Source organism: Balaenoptera borealis (genome assembly GCF_965194805.1).
Source record: "Balaenoptera borealis genome assembly, chromosome: 9".
NCBI lineage: Eukaryota > Metazoa > Chordata > Mammalia > Artiodactyla > Balaenopteridae > Balaenoptera > Balaenoptera borealis.
The window spans coordinates 23,741,022-23,760,674 of record NC_138873.1 but is presented as its reverse complement, the minus strand read 5'-3'; the positions used below and the strand labels follow the sequence as shown (position 1 = coordinate 23,760,674).

The following is a 19,653-nucleotide window of genomic DNA, read 5'->3' as shown; positions in this document are numbered from 1 at the left end:
TCTTGGGGTTATTATTATAACCAGTTAAACTGAGGATACCAACCTTGGATTACCTTTCCCACTTGTTATCTAGCATTCAGATCATTTATCATCAATATATTCAGAAGCTGGATGTCACTAAAAATCAGAATATTTTTTGTAAATATAGATAGACATGTATATATGTATACATGAACAAATTTTCTTGTTTCACTCAAGCAGATCAAATTTTTGTTTTTAGGTTTTAAGTTTTTCTTAGATTAAAATTTTTAATTAAAAATTTCTCTAAGATGGCATACACTCTAAAACCCTCTTGAAAATCTTTTCTTGCATAAGAAAATCAATTAAACAAAGATTTATTTTTAACTCTTTTCCAGATACTACTCTAGTTGCTAAAAACCAAAAATATGAGTAAGACCGTTGCTTTGCCATCAGAGAGCTATGCATATTTTAAGTGGGCAGAACCTTAAAGGACAACTTTAAATGAAACGAGGTAGGTGCTATGATAAAGGCATGACCTTGGAGCTAAGCAAGCAGATAAATTCCTACCTAGGCTTTCCTGAGGAACGAATGTGGGGAGACTGAGTCAATCTTGGAGAATCAATAACTAATCAGGCAAAGGACGGCAGATGGTTTCTAGAGAGAAGGAGCATTGCAAAGTCTTAGTGTGTTAGTTTCCTATTGCTGCTGTAAACAACACCAATTTGTTGCCTTAGGACAACACAAATTTATTCTCTTAAAGTTTTGGAGGTCAGAAATTTAAAAGTAGTTTCTCTGGGCTAAAGTGAAGATGTCAGGAGCTCTGGCTCCTTTTGCAGGCTCTGAGGGACGAATTCTATTCCTTGTCATTTTCAGCCTTTAGAGGTCATCTGTATCCCTTGGCTTGTGGCCACTTCCTCCATCTTCAAAATGCATCACTCCAGTTTCTGCATCCATCATCATGTCATGACACTAACTTTTCCTCTCTCTATCTGAATCTTCCTAGACTGTTTTGATTACATTGGGATACACATTAATGCAGGATAATTTTCTCATCCCAAGATCCTTAACTTAATTACCTCTGCAGAAACTTTTTGCCATGTAAGGTAACATTTACAATTGCCTAGGATTATGATATAGACACATTTGGAGGCGAGTATTCAGTGATTATCTGCCACATATAGTTTGGCAGATGTAGACACACAGGGGATTCTAGACTACTAGAAAAGATGACAGTTTGGAATGTAGTTTGATGAATTTGAAGAGGTGCTTACAGACTAGATGAATTATTCTCATAATGAGAGTCAGGAACTCCTACAAATTCAAACATATATGTCATTGAGTGGTGGGAGGATCACAACAAGGAGACATGAGAATCATACAGAAGATGTCATTTTTAAAAATGTCTCCACCTTCATAATGGACCAAAACACAACATACGCACAGTTTGGATCTTTTGAATTTCATTGATAACTGAGTTATACAATTATACATTCATGTATTAAATTTCAATGCCTCCTGTGTTTATCTTTTTGGCTTTGTGGCATGCACTTAATTAAGAAGATTCAATTGGACTTAAAACATAAATGATGTTCCTGTCAAATGAAGGCTAAATTATATCATGGCCAGCTGAACAAAGGAAACTTCTCATAGAGAAACGTATTTGGAGGGCTGAGTCATCACATGGCATAATGGGCTGTGTAATATAGGCATACAGGGCCCAACAAAAGCACACCACAGTTATTTGGATCATTTGATTTTGTATACTTACTATGAGTAGCTATTTCATTTAAGAAACACATCCTCATTTATCACGTTAAATTAATATATTTATTTTGAATTTCCCTAATTTTCTTCATTTGTTTTGGATAAAGTTGTATAAAATATTTAAAGATAAGAATGCCACATATTGATGTATGTTTGTACCCTTCAGTAATGCTGTAGTAAAATAACTAGTCATTATTTGGTCCTTACAAAATTTTTTCCTTTTTAAAAGTGACGTATTATTTAAGTTTGAGAATATTTGCGGTATTAAATGCTTATATTAGGAAAAAAGAAAGACCTCAGAACAATAAATTTCTATTTTAGGAATCTAGGAAAATAAAATGAAAGTATACTCAAAGCAAACAGAGGGAAGAAAATATAAAAGAAAATAGGAATTAAGAGTATAAAATCCAAAACTTGACTCGTCTTGATTCCCAGTTCTATCACTTATAATCGCTAACATCTTGGGCGAGGTACTTTACCTCTCTATGCCTCAATTTCCCCAGCTACAAAAAAAGAGTAAATAATAGTGCATATGCCACAAGGCTGATGTGAGAATTCAAAGTTCTTAGAAACATAAGAAACTTAGAAATGAAATGAAAAGTGCTTAGAACAGTACCTGGCACATAATAAGCTGGATCAAAGTAGGGTGATCATACATTCCAGTTTACCCAGCATAGTGCCAATTTAGAATTTACTATGAATTTTTCATCCAACAATGTGATAGTAGTATTAATAATTGCATCAATATAAGCCACTTCTACCATGGCCTCATCTAGGAGTCTGAAAGATACATGTAGTAAATAGAGCTTCATTCTTACATGTGGAAGAACACTGATGATATATCTCTGTTTTGTTTTCAGCATAAAGCAACTAATAGTTCCCCTGTCAATGACAACATATTGTGTGCTCTCTGATAAAATGAAATATTGGACAACGCTGTATCTGCGTGCCCCTTAGTATACCAGTTACATATGTCATGGACCATAACAAGCCTTATGAGATATAGTAAACTATTAGACTGCAAGTAGGAGGGATCAATAAGGAACATTAAAATTATAAGCTATATATAATGATACATGTGGGAAATAAAGGCTGGGCTGTCCTATCTTAAAACATATAAAGTGTAGTATAAACCGTCTTGCTAGCACAGTAATACCATGAAAATAGATTGAAAAGTTACCAACAAATTATTAGTAAATGAAATGCAAGCATTGCATAAAAGGTAATACATTATGTTCAAGGCTTACAAGTTGGGTTTAACATTTTTAAAATAAATTAATATATTATCATTTAATGATTATTATGATTATTTTAATAGATGAAGAGTAATGTTTGTCAAAATTCAATATTTAATCAAAACAAAATCAGTTATATATCTAGGAATAGAAGGAAATTCCTTAATGTTGCAAAGTTATTTGCAAAAATGCATGTAGCACACACATTTATAATGTGACAGCATTGAAAGCATTCAGGAAACTAGACAAAGCTGTTTGATCTCATTATTCTCTTCAGCATTATACCAAGTTCTGGGAACTAGTATATTAATGGCAAGATACTAATGGCAAGAAAAACAAGTAAAACTAAAATGGAAGAAGGGCACTCTGTGAATATATGATTATCTATGTAGAAAAACCAAAGTAAATTACTGATAAATTATTACAAGAGATTAGAAAGTTTTAGCAAAATTTTCAAAGCTGTGGGATACAGAATCAAAGTACAAAATCAATTGCATTTATACACACTTGTCTCAGTCAGGTAGAAAAAACTGTGAAAATAATATTTAATAGGATAAAAACTTGTAGCTCCCATTTCTACCCTAAGTTATTCATAGATCCAAATCAATTCCAATTAAAGACCCCACAGAATTACTTTTCTTTCTCTCTTTTTCTCTGTTCTTCTTGTGTATGAAACTTAAGGGGATGATTCTAGACCAATATGGAGGAACAGTCAAATACTCCTAAAGAAGAAGAATATCATGGGGGTGAGGTGGGTGGAATTTGCTCTGCCAGTTTTCAAGAATTATTATAAGGTTATAATTAATTACACAATATGGTACTGATACAAATAGGAAAATCAAAGGAACGGACCTACACATATATGGACACGATTTATAACATTGTTTCACTCAAGATCTGTTGAAAAGAATAGATTTTTCAGCAAATCCTGCTGGCACAATTAGTCACCTATACGGAGAAAATACAAAATTGGTCCTCTGACTGACATCTATACACATTTATGACTGAAAGGTAAAAATAGCGATATTTTAGATGACAATTTAGGATAATATCTTCATGAATTTAAATAGAGAAGAATTTATTAAACCAAACATCACTGATTATTTCAACTACGTTAAGTATCAAACACCATAGAGTAAAAAGAGAACCCCCAAACTGGGAGAAAACACATGCAGCACGTGGAAGTAATCAGTGTAAGTATCCAGAATGAGTGAATAACTCCTATGAATCAAGTAAAAATACACAATCTGATAAAAATGAGAAAATGTAAAAATAAGCACTTCGTATAATAGGAAACACAAATAACCAATAAACCTGTGGGTAGATTTCCACTCTGATTTGTAATCAGGAACATGCAAATTCATAACCCGATGCCCCAGTCTGTGCCTATGGGACTCGCGGACACCGGAATCTGGTAATATCAAATGCTGTGGATACGGAGCAATGGGAGCATTTGGGTACTGCTGTTGGAAATGGGGATCACTGGGCACTTTGGGGAAAATGTGGCTTCGTAGAGAACACTTAAAAATGTTCATAATCTATGATCCTAGAATATCACTCCTGTACAAGTGCACTGGGAGACAAATGGAAAAATATTCTCAGCAGCACATATAATGGCAAATATTCAAAAGCAACCAAAATGCTCATCAGTGTTAGCATGAAAAGTATATCATGGTAAAGTCATAAATTAGAAAAATAGATATACATGCATGCAATTATGTAGATGAATATTAGAAACATAATGATTAGGGAAGAAAGAAAATTGCAGCAGAATTTACAGTGCACAATTCCTTTTTTTAAAATTCACAAGAAGTGGCATTTTGCTTAGAAATACAAATTTTTGTGGTAAAAGCATGCAAAAAAAAAAAAAAAAGGAAATGAGGAATATAAAATTTGGGTTATTGGGAAGGAAAGGGATGAAAGGGGAAGAACATACCAGGAACTACAGTGGTTTTCTTTTTTTCTAGAATTCACCTTACTGTCTTGTACACACGTGTTCATTCTATCACTATTCTTTTTAACTTACAAAACATAGTTTAAAATATTACTTTGACTCTATTCACTATATATTACATTTTAAAAATATTTATTCTTCACTCTCTATTTTAAGCTTTAAAGGAATATAGTATACCTTTCAATACGCTGCCCTAGAGAGATGCAAGCTCTTGCAATTTCTTGTCTGTTAGGTTTCTTAGATGTGTGAATCTCATTTGAATTTTGGATACCCCTATGGAGCTCAGAGCATATCCAAGGCATTGTAGTTATTTTAACAATGTCAAACAATTGAAAAAATCTTCACAGATAAAGTTATCCTTTCATTTAGTCATTTATTCAACTGTCAAGTATGTACTGTTTTTAAGTCCCTATGTATGTTAAGCACGAGGAAAGCTACTGCCCTCTCAGTGTTTACAATTTTAGTAGCAGAGATAAGACCAAAGACAGCTCTTTTGCAAGACAGTATGAGCTGAGAGCTGCCCGAGGAGCAGAAGTGCAGGTGTTATAGGAGCAGAAAGGTGGAAGAATGATTGCTGGGCTAATCATGCAGCTGTTTCAATACTATAGCTGCCCGGGGAACTATATATGGAAATTTCTAGGATTGGGATCAAGAACTTGGAAGAAAGTCTCAGGAAGGAAATTGGCATGTCACAATAAGGAAATGAGTGGAAGTGAGGCTTCTTTTAAACAACAGCTGTCAGATTCTCTCTGGTGAAGCAAAATCCTGCCTGAGACAAATGGGGTGGTGTCCATCATCTCATTTGTGAGTCTAATTTAAATTGACATTCTGACCCCATATAACTATGCAGCATTCCAGAATGTGCTGTAAGTTCAGGCACAAAACATACTGCCTATTGTACCAACAGGGATAAGGTGATGAAAACGTTCATGTGTGTGCATGTGTCTGCCTGTGCACACAAACGTGTTTGTGTGTGTGGTGAGTGAAAGTATGGAAGTATGTAAAAATATGGAATGGGAGGGGGGCTCCCCTCACAGTAAGTAAATAAAAAATGCAGCAAGGAGTATTAAATACACTGGACTAAACAATATTCTGTGGTTCTAGTCTTTCCCTTGGGGAGGACAAGCACTACCCCATCTTCAAGAATTATGTCAAGTAATTGATTCCTTGATATAGTGATCAAATCCTAAACATTTGCCTGATTTCTAAACTGTCATTTCAAATTCTCTGCTGGACTTTTCCAGATGGCTTACCAATAATGTTTTACACTGGACATGTTCAAATGAAAATTCATCTGTCCTTTTACTTGATACCCTCTGCCCCACCTTTTAAAAATTAATGCTTGTGTCATTTTCTAAGTTTTTATTCTTAAAACCTACAGACATCTGTGGCAACTCCTTTTCACTCATCACTTAGGGCCAGATGCTAAATTATGCTGTTGGTCTCTATAGTCTTTTTCATTCTTATGGTCCTTGGCATTTTCATTGACTTTGCATGGATTATGTTCTCAGGAGTTTTCTTCATTTATGTACAGTTTCCCATTTTCTTATACCTTCTCTCTTCCCATATAATCTCCTTTACATCTCCCCAACATTCGTGTCTGAAAAGTAAACCTAATTGTATTTTACTCCTGAAGAAGATCCTTCTTCAATAGTCTATTGCTCTCAAGGTAAATATCCTGCCCTTCCCCTTACAGTTAAGGCCACCCAAATATGTTCGACTCTAAACTTTCATTTATCAGGTTTTCTTTCCTTAGTCCAACTGGTCGATTTAGTAATTGTCCATATATCACCTCTTCTGAATTTGTTCACGTTCCTTCTACGTGGAATTCCATCACTGTATTTATCTGTCAAAGTTCTAGCCATACCTCAAGACTACTTTATAAGGTTTTAAAGGGCTTTTAATTCATTTAGCCATAGATTCTCTATCTCTTTGAAATGTTTTTCTTATGTCTTATGAGCAAATTAGCTATTCTCAAAATTTTTATATATGTACTTTTCTTTTTCTTGTACTAAATTATAAGCTCCTATGGTCACAAGCTCTGTCATTAGTACCAGAAAAATCATTACAGAACCTACATATATCAGGCACAAAATGAAACACAGAGGTTGAAAAGATAAATAAGACAGAGTTCTACACACATGCATGTCATTGATATTATATGTATTACCTCAGCAGAAAAGTCTTAGATGTTATAGGTATACATAAACTATTTTGCTTATTTTAAATTTATAGGAGTATCAGTGAGGCCATGATATAGTCTTTAGGATTAAAATTCTTTAAATCTTTCTTCCAAGAATATTTCAATATTTATTGTTTTTTTTTCACTTTCTTTTTCTCTCTGTCTCTCTTTCACCCCCAATACACACCCCTTCAGATCTTTATTGTTATTAAATATAACGTTTAATATTACATGAATAGCACAATCCTGAGAAAAAGCTGTATTATATATCTGTGCTAATTAAAGAGGTAAAATTATTATCTATCAACAGATATTGAATTTGAGGGACAGAACCCAGAAAAAATTCTCTAGTCTGCCATTTCTAGAGTAGGATGTAATTTAGGTTCTTTGAATTTTGTGATATTTGTTGGAATGGAAGTGAACAGGTGGCTAAGAGAATAAAAGTCATGTGAAAAGAGGAATTGTCTTGTTGCTTATGCTGGAGAGATGTCTGTGGGCTACTGTGATTGGTCATGCTCCCTACGAAGGAAGTTACAGAAGAACTTGTCAAAGTCCTGTCTTAAAGAACCCTGCTCTGGTCCAGTTAAAGCAGGTTATTATGGCCATTCAGATAGTATGGTCAGGGAACAGATGGTAGTTTTCCACTGATTTTGTTCTTAGGAACACATTGCTAATACATGTAGTGCATATATCTCTGCTTTTAATTTCAATAACATTAAGTCACTTGACTTGCTCGCACCACTTCTACTGATACCATCTGTCCTACCTACTGGGTTCTGTTAAACTTCTTGCAGAGAGAAGAAAATATTGTTTCCTCTGCTTTTCTTTGTTATCCCTGAAATGAGCATACACATATGTTAAAAATATTTATGGGCTTTTATTGTTACTGATTATGAAAACAAAGAGGAAACAAGTAACAAAAAATTAGCAAACATTGGTCTACATTGAAAGGCAAAATAATTAGGACTCTCTTTCCTAGTGTTTCTTCAACTTTACATATCTATGAGCCCTTTCAGATTAAAATAAAATACAAAGCCAAGGACTCTTTAATTCCAAGTGTGTTAACTTTTATATAATTACTTAAATATGTACAAACAAAATTTATTTTACTTGTAACTCTGAAACTCTATTAAACCACATTTTCAAATAAAGTACTAAAACTTCCCACTAAACCAATAAATTTCAAGTTAACAACATTAATTTAATATGACATACATTTTAGGATTTTTTAAAAAAACACAATTATCAATGAATTTTAAATTATGAAATGGTATGTTTTCACTTTTCTCATCCTATTTTGAGCATGCTGGACTATTATTTGAGTTATAATTATATCATTGCCATTTTTTTGGCCTTTAGAAAACTAATAGTTTTAACTATCAGGAAATTATTTTGAAGATCCAATGAACCGAATTGGATTCAATAAAACACAGCCAAAGTTTTGCAGTGTGAAATCCTTTATCATATATTATCATAATTACTTGTATAAAAATTAAATCTAACAACACATCTGCTAGTGAAATGATTATGATATTGAAGGCTACAGTACAGGTCTATTGAGTTCTGCAGAGTTCAAAGATCATGTGCTATTTGATGACTTAATTTCCCCACTATTCATCTTTATGTAAATTACTGTAAAAGCTTTATTTACACAGCTTGCCATGAGGTAATTTGTCCTTTACTTGGGGCCAATGCAAATGTAAACTCTAGAAATGCAATAAAGCCGCAGAACATGATCATAAGTCGACAATGCACACAATCTATGGTATGCTTATATGTATTTTAAGATTACCAAAATAAATTCAGAAAATTCAATAATATTCATAAAACTAACAAGTAAATCTCTAGGAATAATATGTGTAGTAATTCCTCCTTTTATACCCATTCCTTGATACTTCCTCATTTTCTTAGTCCTACTAAGATAAAAAAAAAATATGTAAAATGCTAAGCCATTTAAGATTTCTCCAGATTCAAATGTTATTTATAGCTTAAGTTAGATCCAAATTAAAGTAAGAGCTTTACTGTTTTACACAGGAAATATCTACTTAGGTCATTTCTCAGCAGTTACACAATCCAAAGTAAACTAAATATATCTTAAATATTTGTAGAAAAGATTGGTTTGGGGAAGAAAAATGAAGCATAAAACTTGTAGAAGAATTAGAATTATTTGTTAATCAACAAGCAATTCATTCATCTGATAAAGGTTGCTAGACTATCTATCATATGACATGCACTGGGACAATTTTGTCACTATATAGCTTTATCTATTTTGATTTCAATTCTCTGGAAATGTCAACACAAGAAATAAGCAGGTGGAGTTCTATATTTTATAATTCTATTTATGCTATATTTTCACTGTTTTCCCCCTTTATTCAGTAAACTGTAAATTCTTTAAATATGTATATTCATATATAAAATATGTTTTATAAAACAGCTAATTTCAATGAATGATAAAACAAATGATATTCACTCTATAAATACTCAATAAATGATTTATTAATAAAGATATATGAATAATACAACATGGGCTTTTCAATTAAAATTAATGCAGAGAAGAATGTCCTATTTTATTTTAACATCCTATTTTATTTATAATTAACTTAATCCTATTGGAATTTAGATTCTTTATTGGCTAAATAAATTGTCCTTTCACAGTAGTACTATAGATTATGGGACATTACTTGGGTAAAAATGAAAACACAAACATTTCTTCCAAAGTATTTTTATATATGTTATGTCATATACCATAATATATGCAACCATCCCAAGTTATATGAAAACTTAATTAACAAAATAGAGATCTGTTTACCATCTACAACCTGTTTTTGCAAAGCAATTCATTTCTGCTCAAACTCTATCATGATATATAAGTCTGTGATTCTAAGATTGTTGTCAAAAAGGGAAGTTTGGTATTGTAGTATATTCTACACATTTTCCAGACAAAATTAGATATAATGCCTTATCAAAAATGATAGAAATTCTCAAGTTCTGAGGCAACATAGGAATATGTATATGAAGTAAAGCATGTAGGAGCAATCCCAGAATTCAAAGCAAGGTAAAAGAACAGAAATTTGATGAAGTTAAAGGAAGAGTAAATTCTTCTTCTTCTTACTCAGATCAGGTAATTCCTGCAAGCAAAAGCTTTTAAAAGTAGCATTGGAAAAGGAAGGCCACAATCTATTTCATTCTCTCCCAGACCTGTTTAATTCAGGCTCTTGAAGATTTTTGTTTCAAGAAAACGAACTTCTGATTTAATAATTTGGAAAAGAAAAACAATATTCACTGTATTTTTGGTTTATCTCCACCCTGAAAAAGCAGAAGCCACTAAAAGTAAGATTTTAGTAGGATTTGTCAATATCAATGAAAACATGAAAGCAAGATATTTATTCTGTCTGAAACATAGTCAACTTTTAGAAGATAAGAACAAATTAAATCCTGGAGTCCAGAAAAGGTAGTTTACTTATGTAGCCCACTTTAGTTTAGCTGCTTCTTTCTTTTTTTTTCTTTTTTTAGTTCTAATAAGATGACGTAAAAAAGAAAATGCATGGTTGGTATTTATAAATTTTGTTGTTGACATATAGCTGACCTTAAGGTATAGATTAAGTTCTTTAGCAAGTGGCTTCTTAAAAGCAAGCTCTTCTTTTAAAATTCGGTGGAAAGTATACCAATGACAAGGGAGGTGAGAGAAAGGATATATCTGAGTAATAAGAAATCAGTCTGTTGCACTAAAGGTTTCAACCTCAGGATGAGTTTAATTGTTGATGCTTCTTCAGGATCGCCGTTTTACACTTTGCTGCTCTCGGTACAGCCTTTTAAGGTTTACATCATTATCTTAAAATTTGCTTCTCACCCTTCCCCACTTGTATGTCTTTCTTGACTTCACTGACTTATGGAAACTATCTCTCAGTAAACTTCATAGCATATGCAAATTCACAGGCATATGTAAAGTCAGAGGTGAAAGACATTTTCCCAGATTATATGAAACTAAAATTTATTAGTGAGTAATCAATCCAATCCACTGATATAAAATAGGATCTTTTTTCTCTCCATTGCTCCAAAGAAACATTACTTCAAGTAAACAACTTGATTTAAAGACATTTTTCAAATTTGCACGCTGACATAGTCAATGTATTTCCCTCTCCCTTAAACTACCCATGTTCTAGGAAATAATGTAGAGACATAAACATATAATGATAGCTATAAAAAGGAAGGGGGGTTAGCAATTTCCAAATTAATTTGATCAAGTAGTGAAATCAAACTTTATAACTCACGCCAATATCTGCTTAATCTTGGACTGAGTTATTTTATTGGCCTACATGCCCTGGCAAAATTAAACAGATAATCATAATCTCTGCTCTTATTTTTTCATACAGCAAAAACCATAGTCCAAAGAAAATGAATCAATACAATAAACTTTGAAATAAGGTTTGCTGTTGTGTAATTGTTGGGAGAGGTCATCAAGAAGACATGACCCCTGGTTTGACCCTAAAACTGGGCCCGGGCAATTGGAGGCTTCTCACCCTCATTCCTGTCCTTGGAGTGTTCTTTCCACTTGCTTTCCCCACTCTCAGAAGCTGCCCCAAGGATACAGCCTTGAGATAATCATGAGCTGTTGAGAGCATCTGAATGATATATGTGACTGAGCGCAGTTAAGGTTCTTATATAAACGTTAAGATTTTGAAGGGCAGGTATGGAAATCTGCTGTCTTGCAGCCACCCAAGACAAGCCTCATAAGTAAGTTCCCTTGCTTATTAAACCTGCCACTACCAACTTAGAGTGGTCTGTCTCTTTCAGTGGTCTCTCCCTGTCCTCCAAGTATGGAGGGCTGGTTTCAGATTACACCTGGGAAGCTTCCCAGGAGGTTGAGACCCAACAGTAATCAACCACCATTCTGGGCATAAATATACTGCTGATAAATGTAAACGCATTATAAGAGTTTTTATATGCTTACCCAGTTCAAGAGCAGTAAACTCTGTCCTCAGGAGTCAATCATACTATTAATAATTAAACAGACTTATATAAGCTATTAAAACTGCAAATATTACAGTTGATCATGTTCTCTTTTACCCAGAACAAACTCACTTCACTGCAAGCCAAAATATTGAAATAAGCTAATTGTCTATTTTTGTTGCAGTGATGAATTTTGCATATATAATACCCAAATCACCTTATTTTTATACAGATCACTGCTTTCAAGAGATCAAAGGATTTTTTTTAAATGTAATTTTAGCAATGCTTGCAACACCCACTAAATTTGGTAGCAACTAATCATATTCTACTTTGCAGGATAGAAAATGCCAGTTGTAGAGCTAAAATAGACTGTCTTTCAGTGTTCTCTCTAACAAACATAACTTAATTGCCTCTTATTTAATTTCCTTAACTCTTTAGCATTCTGTATTACCCTGCCTAAATATGAGGCCTGGGATATTTTTTGAGAAAAATAAAATAATATAAATACAACATAACTTTGTAAATGGTTATTGAACTCAGCCACTCTAGGTACCTTTGTGAGTCCAGGATGCAGACGAGTTCCAGCTGCTGCTATCTTCAGCACCAGGTCTTGGGATATTGCCATCCTCTATAGTAAGAGATGCTGAAAGGTGATGAAGCAAACCACCCTGCTTCCCTGTTTAAAAAAAAAAAAAAAAAAATTAACAAAATAAAACCTGAGTTTCTATTTTAAAATACTTCCTCTGTTATTTTTTAAATGGTCACTCTCTTACTCTTATCATTGAAATTAAGTTCCAAAAGGGAATCTCTTTGGGAAACAGTTGTACGAAAATCATTAGTAACACCCATTCCTGTTATCAGAAGTTGAACAACTAAGGAAAATGAAGAACATGTCACTTAACCAAGAAAAGGTTAACCAAGTTGCTGACACCTAGTCAATGCTATGTAATTTGTAGGTTATTACTACCAGTGGAACGTATATATATGACTATTTCACAATTTAGAAATTGAGCCATCTCAAATATAATTTATCATATAGAATTTTTAAGTGCATTTTATCTTAGTAAAATGTGTTTGGAGCTATCGTGCAAAAGTTAGTTCTCTTTAACTCACATTTCAAAATTATAGAAGGAGCTAGTGTTAAGGTAGGGTTTATTTTCTGTTTAATAAAAGTTAAAAAGTAAATGTCACCATTCAGTTGGGGTGGCCATCAAGGGCAAGAGAGAGAAAAATAGAGGGAGAGAATGCAAGCAAGCCAAACAGGTGTGTAGGATCCTGCCAACATGCTGCACCAGGCTGGTGGCCACTTGGAAGCTTGAGCCCCAACACTTTATTTTACAAAGGGTTTTTAAATGTGCACAACCAATAGATTTCCTAAGCATTTCAACTTTCAAGCCTAAAAAGATAAGAGTTAGAAGTAGTCTTTTATTAAAACTAAAAATAGCAACTAATAAAATATTAACAAGAACAAATCTATACTAAACACAAACAGCAATCTTTCATAACATAGGCAGCTGTCCATGAAAAGGAAAGTCAAGCAGAAAAGGAAAATTCATGAAAATCAACAATCGGTACTCCTGAGATCCTCTATACTAATATTTTGTAATTTGAAAGAAATGTTTCTTTTCCAAACTGTAACTTCATTACATATTGAGTTCATGTATGCAGCTTACAATAAATTAAAAGCCAAAAATCTTACAAGTTAGGCATTGTCCTTACTTTTAAAGACAATTAAATATTGAGATTTGAGTATTATTAAAGTTTCTATTTCTTAAGGTAGATAATGTGTAAAGCAAAAGCTAGTCTCTCTTTTGCACCTGTTATGAACTAGGCCTTTTATCTACATCATCTTCAGTCTCCCAACTCCATAAATCAGTTAGTTCAACCACATTACACAGCTGAGGAATCTGAAGCTCAGAGAGATTATGAAATTTGCCTCAGAATATAACAAATAAAATACGTAGGATTAGAGAATATATCTTTAAACTTGTATTGCTGTTTTTACTCAGGAAATATGTTACCTTATTTGCTTTTGTTCATCATTGGTCAACATAAAAACAGATTACAAATCCTCACAAATCTCTGATGGTGATTTTAATGACTAAAGTATCTCTATACAATAAGCATTATCATTCTCTCCTTCTCTGAAAATCAAGAACTTGTGACATAGGAAGGTATACTAACTTTTCCAACATCACACTCTTAATACATAATGGAGTCAGATTTAGCAACTAACACTGTAAACAAAATAGTAATACTTTTTATTTTCTTATAGCTAAAAACTTTTGTCGACATAATTTATTATTTCTTAAGGCAAATGTCTAGAAATGAAAATCCTTCTCAATATATGAGAATACTGAATTCCCATACCCACTCCACCTGGATATTTATATAATAACATGATGCATTATCATTACAATAAAATATTTGCCAGTTTGATAGGTAAAGATACCTCACTGTTTCTAAAAATAATATATAATTGAATATATTAATGCAAGATAAATATTAAGTAAAAACATGTAGTGTATAAAGAAGTTTATTGAGTTCCACAATGAGTTACAACATTTACTCCTCATAAAAACATTTGAGGAAGCTGATGTTCAAAGAGATAAAGTAATTCAGTGGGTCACATATCTAGTAAATGTCAAACCTGGAACTCAAACTTATGACTGTTCATCTTTGAATCCCAGACACTGAATCATTATGCTTTCAGAATTTTTTGATGACTGATAACATTGAAAATTTTCCTATGATTATTACCCAAATACATTTTAACTTATGATTTGCTAATGTGTGTCTCTTGACCATTTTGTTTTTCTAACATCTTTATTGGAGTATAATTGCTTTACAATGGTGTGTTAGTTTCTGCTGTATAACAAAGTGAATCAGCTATACATATACATATATCCCCATATCTCCTCCCTCTTGTGTCTCCCTCCCACTCTCCCTATCCCACCCCTCTAGGTGGTCACAAAGCACCGAGCTGATCTCCCTGTGCTATGCGGCTGCTTCCCACTAGCTATCTATTTTACATCTGGTAGTGTATATATGTTGATGCCACTCTCTCACTTGAACATTTTTCATTTGAATGTTTGAATTCTTATTGATTGGCAATACTGCTTATGCATGAAAATTAAATTGCAGCATATGTTACAAATGTACTTCCTATTTTTTCATTTTCATTTTAAAACAGTTAATGGTGTTTTCTGGCATATAAACATTTTAGAGTTTCACATTGTCAAAACTAGTGCTATGTTTTCTAATGGTGCACCTTTATTGTTACGATAATAAGATTATACAAACATACTCCATAATTTCATTCTAGTAGGTTTATGATTTAGCTTTTTACCTTAAATTATTTATCTGAAATTTATTCTGATATATAGCATGTAGCAGTGACCTCATTTAAAAAATAATTTCCCATCTGTTCTAATATATTACACTGAGTACATCATCTTTTCTCTTTTGTTCTGTTTACAGTTTTGTCTATTCTAGCACCAGTGATGTTTTATTTGCTGTATTTTAAAAATACCTTGTGTTATCTACTAAGGAAAGTTGTATCTAATTAATAATTTATTTCAAAATGTTTTTTTCCATTCTATTCTTTGTAATCATTCCAGATTGTTCTTTCTTAAGAACTTACAAAAAAATTTCCGTTAGCATTTTCATTCAAAACTTTAAAATATATATTAATTTTGAAAGAATTGAAAACTTTAATCAAGACAACTTTTGCAAATACTATATACTTCATACTATTTTTACATTCATCTCTCTTAGTAAAATATTATCTTTTCCATTATATATGTAGTGCCTGTTTTCTACTAGGCTTATACTTTTTTCATGCTTTCAATATTATTTAAGACTTGTACACTGTTTTTGTTTTGTTTTGTTGGTTCTTTTAAGCAGATCGCCTCACAAACTCATAACTCACAGTCTTCTTTTTTTCTCTTTCTTTCTTTCCTTCTTTCCTTCCTCCTTTCCTTCCATTGTCTCATCTTTCTTTTGCAATTTTCTTTGAAGAAAGAACCTAAAGACAATGGTTATTATTTATAGTAATAAAACTTGTTTCTTTTTCTTGCCTTATTGAATTGCCTGAAGCTTTGTACTACATGTTAATCATGGGGACTTCCTTGCCCATCATTCTAATGTAAGGAAAAATTGACCAACTCTACTGGTACCATCACTGTTGGAAAACTATATAGTCCTTTCTTAAGGGTTGACATGCAATTCCCATAATTAAGTGCAACCTCCCTTTTGGCTTTCAGAAATTTTATCTTGCTTATGGTTCTGACAATAAAAAATAACATTCTTACCCTCTTGATCTTGAATGGGAGATGGCAAATAGTTAATAGGCAAAAGGAAAGAACAGACTCATAAATTGGCAAATACATAGGAAAATATTTCTATGGTATTGATGAAATGCCGCTTAGTGGAAAATCCAAAATTATTAGTTCCTAGAACTACCCTGAATTTTAAATATTAGACATTAGTAGCTTTCATTTACATTATCACTGTCATATGAATGAATTTGCAAAAAAAAAAAAAAAACCCAAAAAACCTGTAGTATTTTCTAAGAGTTTCTGTGGCTTGTACTTACCAAAGTGCTCAAAATAGTGCTAGGTAAACATTAAATATTAGTGATGACATCAGACATTTTTCTATTCCTTATAGATTTATTGAAAATTATTTCACATTTACTTCACTATTTTATGATACTAAATTTTGATTTGAAATGGATATGCTTTATTATATTAAGAGTTTTAATTTTTAATAACTGCATGCTGAAGATTTATTGGGACTTACTCTGATAACTAAAAGGATTTTCTTCTTTAACCTATGGATGTGATGCTAAGATTTTATAACATTCAATCATTATAGAATCCCTGAAACGAATGTTATTTGGTCTAGGGCAGTATTTTTTAGTATATTGCTGGGATCAATTTGACACTAATTTATTTAAGATCATTGCACTCCAAATTTTAAATAAAACTGAGCTCTGCTTTATTTTTGTGCTCTGTTTTTAGGCTTTGGCAGTGTCCTGCAAGCCTTGAAAATAAATTGGAGAGATTTCTCCTTCTGACCATGATGAGGTAACAGGTACCATATTTGTCCTCCCACTGTAGACAAGTACAAAACAAACAAAAACAACAAATAAGCAAAAATTTCCACACATTGAATCATAAAGAGTGAAGGATTGTAATTCCTGAGAGGAAGAAAAAGGCTGACATTCTGCCTGGAGGAACTTTCTGGACCTTAAGACCTGAAGGGTAAACTCAACCAAAGCATGGTCATCTCACTGAGTTGAGGAGGCAAAGATCAGAGTTTAAAAATGTTGTGACAGATGGAATTTGTGGGCTAGTGTCTAAAAGATTAAGAATCTATACAGAGAAAAAGCTGTAGAAATATGCATATGGTTTTCTTTAACTTTTGTCAAATACCCAAGCTCCATTTGGCTACTTTTGCCAAATACCAAAGGATACACCAGGCTGGGCAAGAAACTACTAGAGATGCATAAGCTGAGCACTTGCTAGAGTCAATACACTGCTGAGATATAGTTGAGATACCAGCAGCCAAAGTGGAGAGAGCTTGTTGAACATCCAGGGCTTCCAGTAAAGGACCCACAAGGAAAAACTTTACAGGGTTATAGTCTCACAGTCATGGCAATTCTAGGCTCATCATAACAAAACTTAAAAACATGCTTCAAAAAGACCAAGCTAATTCTTAAGTAACTTAACTGTCTACCGAAATAACAACATTCATTAAGTTGAGAACTGAATCCAGATACTAAACAATGTAAGAATCAGTAGGTTCAGTATCCAACCAAAAATTAACTAGACATGTAAAAGAAGCAGGAAAATGTGACCAATAAATGGGAGAAGAGAAATCTTAGAAATGTGAGAGACAATAGGATTAGCGGACAAGGACTTTGATACAATTTTGAAAAAGATGTAAAAAGTTAGAGAAATTTCAACACATGATTTCAAGATTTACTATAAAGTTTCAGTAATTGATACAGTGGCATTTGCATGAGGATAGATAAATAGATCAACGAGACAGAGTGGAAAATTCAGAAATATGCCCAACTATAATAGTCAGTTGATTTTTCAAAACAGGTGCTGAAATAAATCACTGGAGAAAGGATAGTCTTTTCAACTAATGGTTATAGGAGAAATGGATTTCTATATGCTGAAAGAAGGCACCTGACCTTTACAGGCTAACATATTCCCAAATAAACTAAAAACAAATATATATATACATAACAAATGTATTGAAATATATATAAAGAACATTAAGAACTCAATACTAAGACAGCAAACAAAACATTTATTTTAAAAATAGACAAAATAATGAACAGCTTACAAAATAAGATAAATGAATGGCCAATATGCATATGTAATGGAGATATATAAAGTAAAAACAAAATGAGGCATACCACATACCTATTAGACTAAATAAAGTTAGAAAGACTTAGCAAGGATGTGAAACAACTGAAACTCTCAAAAGTTGCCAGCAAAAAGTGTAAAATGGTGTGACTATTCAAAAAACATTTGGACTTTTTCCTATGAGATTAAAGAAGCATATACTATACCCTTCAACAATTCCACTTGTGGCATTTACAAACAAATGAGAAGAGCAATATATTCATAGGTGAGAAAAAGACTTTTAAAAGAATAGGACACTTTTTTGTTAATTTGTAAAATAAAAAAAAAGAAGTCATAAGGAAATAGATGACTGTCTAAAGAATAAAAATTTACAAAATATTTGTAAAGGAGAAAATAAATCTATCAGAGAAAATTGAATAATGCGAAAAGCAACTACCCCAATGTGGTTGCCTAAGCCCATGTTTTTCCCAGTGAGTCTCCCAGGCTTTCAAGAAACAAATCATTTCATTTCCTTGTTATATACAGTTGTTTTTTCTTAGCATAGGAAAAGAGAGTTTCCTAATTTACTTATTTTTAAGCAACTTATTGAAGTATAATTTACCTACAAAAAATCTTAACTGTAGTTCAATGAATACTGACAAATAATTGGACCCTATGCAATTTCCAACATTAACATATATAATATTGGCATCACCCAAAATATACCCTTGTGCCTTTTTACAGTTAATTCTACTCCACACCCAGTCCAAAAAATTGCTGATAAGCTTTCTGTCAAATAGGTTAGTTTCCTCTTTCTTCAATTTCATATAAATGGAATTATACAGTATGTACAGTTACATGTCTGGCATCTATTACTCACTATATAGTTTGATATCCATCTATGTTGTGCTTTAGAGAAGATGTGTGAATATCCATAATCTCTGATTTGAGTGTGATAAGAGCTTGATTTTTTAAAACAAATAAATAACATAAATAACGCAGTAAAGATGGTTACAATGTGGTAGGCAACTCTGTCTTGTGAAAAGTCCTCTTTCAAGGCACTGGCAACTGTCAAGTAGTGTCTCCTTCGAAAGGTTTAAAAGCAAAGCCTGTCAGACAGAAAGCACTAGCTTGAGTGTCCTTTTGATTTCATAATATATCACACTCCCCTTATACAGTTTATTCAGTTGAGCATTTAGGAAAAGCAAGTAGGTTATAGAAAGATATATCAAAGTCAGAATGAGA

General features: G+C 32.6%; 1 long non-coding RNA gene across 1 annotated transcript in view; it reads right to left on the bottom strand.

Moving 5' to 3' along the window:
• Window positions 1–1,125: 1,125 nt before the first annotated feature.
• The window catches only part of LOC309634959, a 37,346-nt gene continuing 18,818 nt past the window's right edge, over window positions 1,126–19,653 (bottom strand). Inside the window, exon 2 of the long non-coding RNA XR_014248530.1 lies at window positions 1,126–12,722. This is a non-coding gene — a long non-coding RNA (uncharacterized lncRNA). The remainder of the gene's footprint in view (window positions 12,723–19,653) is intronic.